Raw genomic sequence first — 7,525 nt, forward strand, 5'->3', positions numbered from 1 at the left:
GCGCTACAGCGCTTGGTAAGCGCCTAGATGCCATGAACCAGCGCTGTGGCGCTACAAGCTACCAAGCGCCACAACGCTACACAACCAACGCCTATGCGCTACAAGAGACGAAGCTGAAGCACTGCAGCGCTAAATGGGCATCGCCGTGGTGCTAGCCCCCGCGAACAAAACCCAAAATACACCTCGGAGAAAAACTCAACCCTACGCTAGATCTGTCCGGACCAAACTCGAACCAGCCTCTCCCAGACCACCACTGGACCTTCCTGAACTGAAATACAAGTGACCCTCAGCCTCATGCACCTGAACGTGCATAATCCACCTGATCTATCCCCAACCGAGCCAAAATCACGAAACTCGATCGGCTACTTACAAGACATGTTCCATATTCAATCTCAGCACTTAAGACACAAAAACATCTGCTGTAAATCTTGCTTCAAACATCATAGCTGGCAGCCCCCTTCAACCAAGCCGAAAACGTGATATACATGAAAATAAAAATCATATACATGAAGAAAAACAAGTAAAAACCGAGCCGAAAACATGTATTATGGTGTGAAAGACAAGAAAGTGAAGGTATCGGGCGTGCCTTTGCGTAGAGATGCTTGAAAAACAACTCAACGACGGGAGGACGGACACCGTAGGGACGGGGAAGACCTTGACTGTGTTTTACCTTGCAAAATCGATCGAAAAATCTGCTGCTGGAACGAAAGGGTTAAGTAGCTGACTGAATGGGGTGCGGACTAGGGTTTGAGTGTTTTTTTTTTTAAAAAAAAGAGTGAATATTTGGGCCTAAGTTTTTAAATAGTGAAGTGTGGAGAGCTTGGCCCAAAAATCTATTAACACAAGCCCGTTAGGCCTAATAACACGTACGTAAAAATTTCGTTTTGTTACGTTTTCAAAAATATTACCCGAACCCTCAAAAAGTCCCCAATTTTGATAAAAATATCCTACCGGTCTTAAATATGTTCAACGTGTAAAAATATCTTAAAAATGCCATTTTCTATAATTCATAATAAATACATCATATATTAAATAATTAAAAATAATTATTAAATAAAACATTTTTCGTCAACTGTCCCTGGTCTCCGTTCCTCGTGCGAGCATCGAATGCTGCTAAAAGCCCTATTTTATTCGTCAAGTAAACTATGCCACATAATCATAAAAATCATGTCTTGATCATGTACTTAATGCATTTAGAATAATAAATCGGACATTTTCGTAATACACTAGATTTGCATGCAGTCTGGTTACGTCGTTTGAACCTCTAGACCTTACAATTCATCCCCAAAATATAATTTCTTCCTCAAAATTTAAAAATTACCGAAAAGCTCTGGGTAACGACAGCTCATCTCAGTCTCGGTATCCCAAATAGCTTCCTCCTCCGAATGATTTAGCCACTTGACTTTGACCATTTGAATCACTCTGTTCTGGAGTCTTCTTTCGTGTCTATCCAGAGTCTGAGTACTACAGAGACTCATAAGTCAGCACATGTGAAGGATTCGACATGTACTTCCACAGCATCGAGACGTATAACACATTATGAACTCCCGTGAGATTCGGAGGCAACACAACTCTGTAGGCTTGTGTCCTAACTCTCTCGAGGATCTCAAATGGTCCTATGAATCTAAGACTATGTTTGCCTTTCTTGCCAAATCTCATTACAACCTTCATAGGTGCGACTTTAACAAACACGTGCTCAGCCACTAAAAACTCTAGATCTTTGTGCCGCTTATCTACATAACTCTTATGTCAGCTCTGAGTAGTCTTCATCCTATCCCGGATCTTAACTACTAGCTCTGCAGTCTGTCTGACAATGTTTGGACCCAACTCTGCTATTTCACCTACCTCATCCCAGTAGATCGGTGATCTACGCTTTCTCCCATAAAGTGCCTCGTATGGAGCCATAACAATAGATGCTTGATAACTGTTGTTGTATGTGAACTCCACAAGAGGTAACTTCGGCTCCCACGTGCCCTGGAAGTCGATCACCCAAACTATAAGTATATCCTCTATGATTTGAATCACTCTCTCAGACTGACCGTCGGTCTAATGATGGAAAGCTGCACAGAATAGCAACTTGGTACCCAATGTCTCATGCAGACTCTTCCATTATGCATATATAAACCTCGGGTCTCTCTCTGAAACTATAGACAATGGAATCTCATGCAATCTAACTATCTATCTAATTTACAGCTCTGCGTACTGAGTCATGGTGAAAGTCCTCTTGATCGTTAGAAAATGTGCTGATTTAGTTAGGCGATCGACTATCACCCAAATGGCATTATACCCTCCGAATGTCCTGGGCAACCCTGTCACAAAGTTCATCGTGATATTCCCCCACTTCCACTAGAGAATAGGAAGCGATCTAAGCTTTCGTGCATGTCTTTAATGTTCTCTCTTAACCTGCAGACATGTCAAGCACTCAGACACAAAACGAAAAATATCTCATTTCATGCCCTGCCACCAAAACAAGGATTGGAGATCCTTATAAATCTTTGTACTCCCTGGGTTATTATATTACGGGGTGATGTGGTCTTCCTTCATAATATCTTCTATCAGTGAATCTGAAACGTCTACTAATCATTTTGCTTAAAAAGTACTAAAAAACTTTTTTCCCTATACTATTCGGCCGATACATACACACATATATAAAATATTATGCACCATTTTAAAAATAAAACATCCAACTAGTATTTTAAAATCAAGGGATAGTCAAATCGTCTAACATTTTACCAAAACCTAAAAAGCTATAAATGTGAAAAGTATCATCCTCTCAAAAGCCACTCAAAAGCATGAATAAATAGTCTTAAAAATCTTTAACGTAAATCATAAACATAAATCATAAGTGCGGAAAAGTAGAAGCGCTGGTCCTCGAGTTATGTGCACCGTCAGTCCAGTCAGGTCAACCATCAAGACCCCCAGTAACATTAACCTCATATTCACCTGCATCCATCACACTTAGTGAGTCTAAAGACTCAACACATCCTAATATTGATTTCATAACATATATCCTTTCATCATGAGCATAACCTTTTTTCCTTTTTATTGAATTCAGATCGTTAATTGTGACTTTCCTCATCCTCAAAAAGTCGATGAATCTATCAACATGTAACCACAGTACTGGAAGACGGGGACATCATCGGCACTCTCTCGTCAACTGAGCCTTGTCTTATCCTCATCAAATGAAAATACGATCGTCGGGCTCCCTCTGGGGCCTTCTCCCATAAATGAGCTTCCTCGGGGGCATTTTTTCTCACGATATCCTCATTCTTATCCTTTTATCCTCAATAGTCACAACTACTTCACCTCCTTGCATATTTCACATTTTCACCACTTTATAAAAATCATGCATTTAATATAATTTTCTTTTAAAAACAAGCATGCAACATATCTTTTAACTTAACGAGTAAAAATATATTAAAAATGCCATTTTCGAAAATTCATAATAAATACATCATCTATTAAATAATTAAAAATAATTATTAAATAAAACATTTTTCGTCAACTGTACCTCGTCTCCGTTCCTCGTTCGAGCATCGAATGCTGCTAAAAGCCCTATCTTATGCAGTCAAGTAAACCATGCCATATAATCACAAAAATCATGTCTTGATCATGTACTTAATGCATTGAGAATAATAAATCGGACATTTTCGTAAAACACTAGATTTGCAGTCAGGTTATGTCGTTTGAATCTCTAGACCTTACAATTCATCCCCCCTTAAATAGAATTTCTTCCTTGAAATTTAAAAATTACCGAAAAGCTCTGGGTAATGACAGCTCATCTCAGTCTCGGTATCCCAAGTAGCTTCCTCCTCCGAATGATTTAGCAACTTGACTTTGACCATTTGAATCACTCTGTTCTGGAGTCTTCTTTCGTGTCTATCTAGAATCTGAGTAGGTATTTACTCGAATTGCAGGTTCTGCGTCAACTACAGAGGCTAATAATTCAGCACATGTGAAGGATTCGACATGTACTTCCACAGCATCGAAACGTTGAACACATTATGAACTTCCGCCAGATTCGGAGGCAACACAACTCTGTAGGCTTGTGTCCTAACTCTCTCTAGGAAATCAAATGCTCCTATGAATCTAAGACTATGCTTTCCTTTCTTGCCAAAACTCATTACAACCTTCATAGGTGCGACTTTAACAAACACATGCTTAGCCATTACAAACTCCAGATCTCTTTGCCGCTTATCAGCATAACTCTTATGTTAGCTCTGAGTAGTCTTCATGCCTATCCCGGATCTTAACTGTAGAACCCGTAAATTAGACTACGTATAAGCCATGCATAATTCTAGTATTTTAAATTAAAATGGTTTTATTTCATGAGTATTTAAATGATTTTCTTTAAAGTTAATTATTTTATGCAGTAGTTTAATTTTTATCTTTTCAGTTAATTCAGTGAGGCCAGACTGGAGTTAGAGTTTTGAGATAAAATTTAATAGTAAGAAATCATTCCCAGGGTTTATTTTAGCTAGCTAGTAAGTTAATTTAAGATAAAGGAGGTTTAAGGAATTATTTTAGTAACTTGAGGTAAGTAGGAAATAAGTTCAATTAGGTCCCATAATTAAGGTGTTAATTCCTTAAATTATTTAAAGGATAGGTAAGGCTTTTAAGGTTAAAAATACATTAACTAAATAATGTTTCCCCTCCATTTATTTGAGTAATTTCGGCCACCCCCTAGGTGATCAACAATTCCTTGCCAACTCACCTTTGACCTTGTCCTTGTCATCCCTTAGCATGATAATCTTTTCATTTATTAATCATCCTTAATTAATAATACTAGATCATTATCCTAACCTTGTGATGACATGAAGAATCGGTCACCTCTAATATCCCTCCAAGAAATATTTGATATCAACCATTTCAAATTCAAAAAAGGAGCAAGACTTGGTCATGCATTTGAATCCCCTTTAAATTGCAGCCCCTTCCCCTCACTCTCCTAACTACCATTCCCCCTTCCCCATCACCGAAATTCAGAGCCATTTTTGAGAGAAAAACATAAGCCTCATAGCAAGAAATAGGAGAGAAAACCGAGAAAGAAACAAGGTAGCAAAGTGCCCCGTCTCCTCCGTGCCGCGTCGTTGCGTTTCGTTCATTTTCTTTTCAAAACGAAATCAGGCATGTTTATATTTTTCCTTGCTCTTCAATCAAGTCATATTGACATTTTTAAACATTATATGATCATTGTTTCCATGGCATAACCGAAATATATCAAGAACATTTCAAACATAAAAGATGCAGAATTTTTCGGTTCCTCTTGTGCTTCACGGTTCCTACGTTTTTGATGGTTTCAGGTATTGGTTCGATTCCAGGCTTCCAAGGCTGCTCCTAGGCATGTAATAGGACATGTTAGGAACACTTTTGTCCATTGGTTCGAGTCCCATGCTAGCCGAAATCCAGAGTTGACAGCAACACCCCATTAAGTGTCTTATTGTGCTCGATTTGTGAGTTGCTGTCCATAGAGGAGGTTTCTGATCTTGGCTGCCCTAGGGGCCTATAGCCATGGTTAGAACACCTCCCTAGCATGTCTAAGACGTGACCAAGTCGCCTTTTTGAGGCTTGTTCCATGGTTGCATCGGTTTTTAAATTAAAACAAAAGAACAGCCCCTTCCCCTCGACCCTTGTTTGAATTCTGCATGTGCCATCTCAATTTTGTTGATTTGGGGTGGACCTTGGTTGGCCTATGGCCCTTAGCCCTGGTTTCCTTGTGCCGTTTGCGAGGCTAATGGCCATTGGGGCTTGAACCACCGACCAGAACCTCTTACCAAAATCCTAAGGAATGATTTGAACCATGGCTAAGGGCACTAGGTCAGCCACAATTCGCATCACACCAAAAACGAACCATACGTCCCAACAGAGCCCAACTTCTGCGCGTGGGATGTTGCTGTGGTTCTCGCTGTCATGGACAATTCCAGTTGCCATTTGGTTGACCATGGCATGATCTAGACATCCAGAGGTAGGGTGTGAACCAGGACTAAGGGCCATAGGCCAACCAAGGTCCACCCCAAACCAACAAAATCGAGATGACACATGCAGAATTCAAACAAGGGTCGAGGGGAAGGGGCTGTTCTTGTGTTTTGATTTAAAAACCGATGCAACCATGGACCAAGCCTCAAAAGGGCGACTTGGTCACATCTTAGACATGCTAGGGAGGTGTTCTAACTAACCATGGCTATAGGCCCCTAGGGCAGCCAAGATGAGAAACCTCCTCTATGGACAACAACTCACAAATCGAGCACAATAAGACACTTAATGGGGTGTTGCTGTCAACTCTGGATTTCGGCTAGCATGGGACTCGAACCAATGGACAAAAGTGTTCCTAACATGTCCTATTACATGCCTAGGAGCAGCCTTGGAAGCCTGGAATCGAACCAATACCTGAAACCATCAAAAACGTAGGAACCGTGAAGCACAAGAGGAACCAAAAAATTCTGCATCTTTTATTTTCGAAATGTTCTTGATATATTTCGGTTATGACATGGAAATGATGATCATATAATGTTTAAAAATGTTAATATGACTTGATTGAAGAGCAAGGAAAAATATAAACATGCCTGGTTTCGTTTTGAAAAGAAAACGAACGAAAAGCAACGACGCGACGCGGAGGAGACGGAGCGCTTTGCTACCTTTTTTCTTTATCGGTTTTCTCTCCTTTTTCTTGCTATGAGGCTCAAGTTTTTCTCTCAAAAATGGCTCTGAATTTTGGTGATGAGGAAGGGGGAATGGTAGTTAGGAGAGTGAGGGGAAGGGGTTGCAATTAAAAGGGATTCAAATGCATGACCAAGTCTTGCTCCCTTTTTGAATTTAAAATGGTTGATATCAAATATTTCTTGGAGGGATATTAGAGTGACCGATTCTTCATGTCATCACAAGGTTAGGATAATGATCTAGTATTATTAATTAAGGGAGATTAATAAATGAAAAATTATCATGCTAAGGGATGACAAGGAAAGGGTCAAAGGTAAGTTGGCAAGGAATTGTTGATCATCTAGGGGGTGGCCGAAATTACTCAAATAAATGGAGGGGAAATATTATTTAGTTAGTGTATTTTTAAACCTTAAGAGCCTTACCTATCATTTAAATAATTCAAAGAATTAACACCTTAATTATGGGACCTAATTGAACTTATTTCCTACTTACCTCAAGTTACTAAAATAATTCATTAAACCTCCTTTTAGCTTTAATTAACTTACTAGCTAAAATAAACTCTGGGAATGATTTCTTACTATTAAATTTTATCTCAAAACTCCAACTCCAGTCCGGCCTCACTGAATTAACTGAAAAGATAAAAATTAAACTACTGCATAAAATAATTAACTTTAAAGAAAAGCATTTAAATACTCATGAAATAAAACCATTTTAATTTAAAATACTAGAATTATGCATGGCTTAAACGTAGTCTAATTTACGGGTTCTACAACTCTCCCCCCCCCCCCCCCCCCTAAAAGAAATTTCGTCCTCGAAATTAAAACTCACCGAATAACTCGGAGTACCGACTCCTCATCTCTGGCTCAGACTC

Source organism: Primulina eburnea, chromosome 2 (assembly GCF_022965805.1).
Source record: "Primulina eburnea isolate SZY01 chromosome 2, ASM2296580v1, whole genome shotgun sequence".
Taxonomy (NCBI): domain Eukaryota; kingdom Viridiplantae; phylum Streptophyta; class Magnoliopsida; order Lamiales; family Gesneriaceae; genus Primulina; species Primulina eburnea.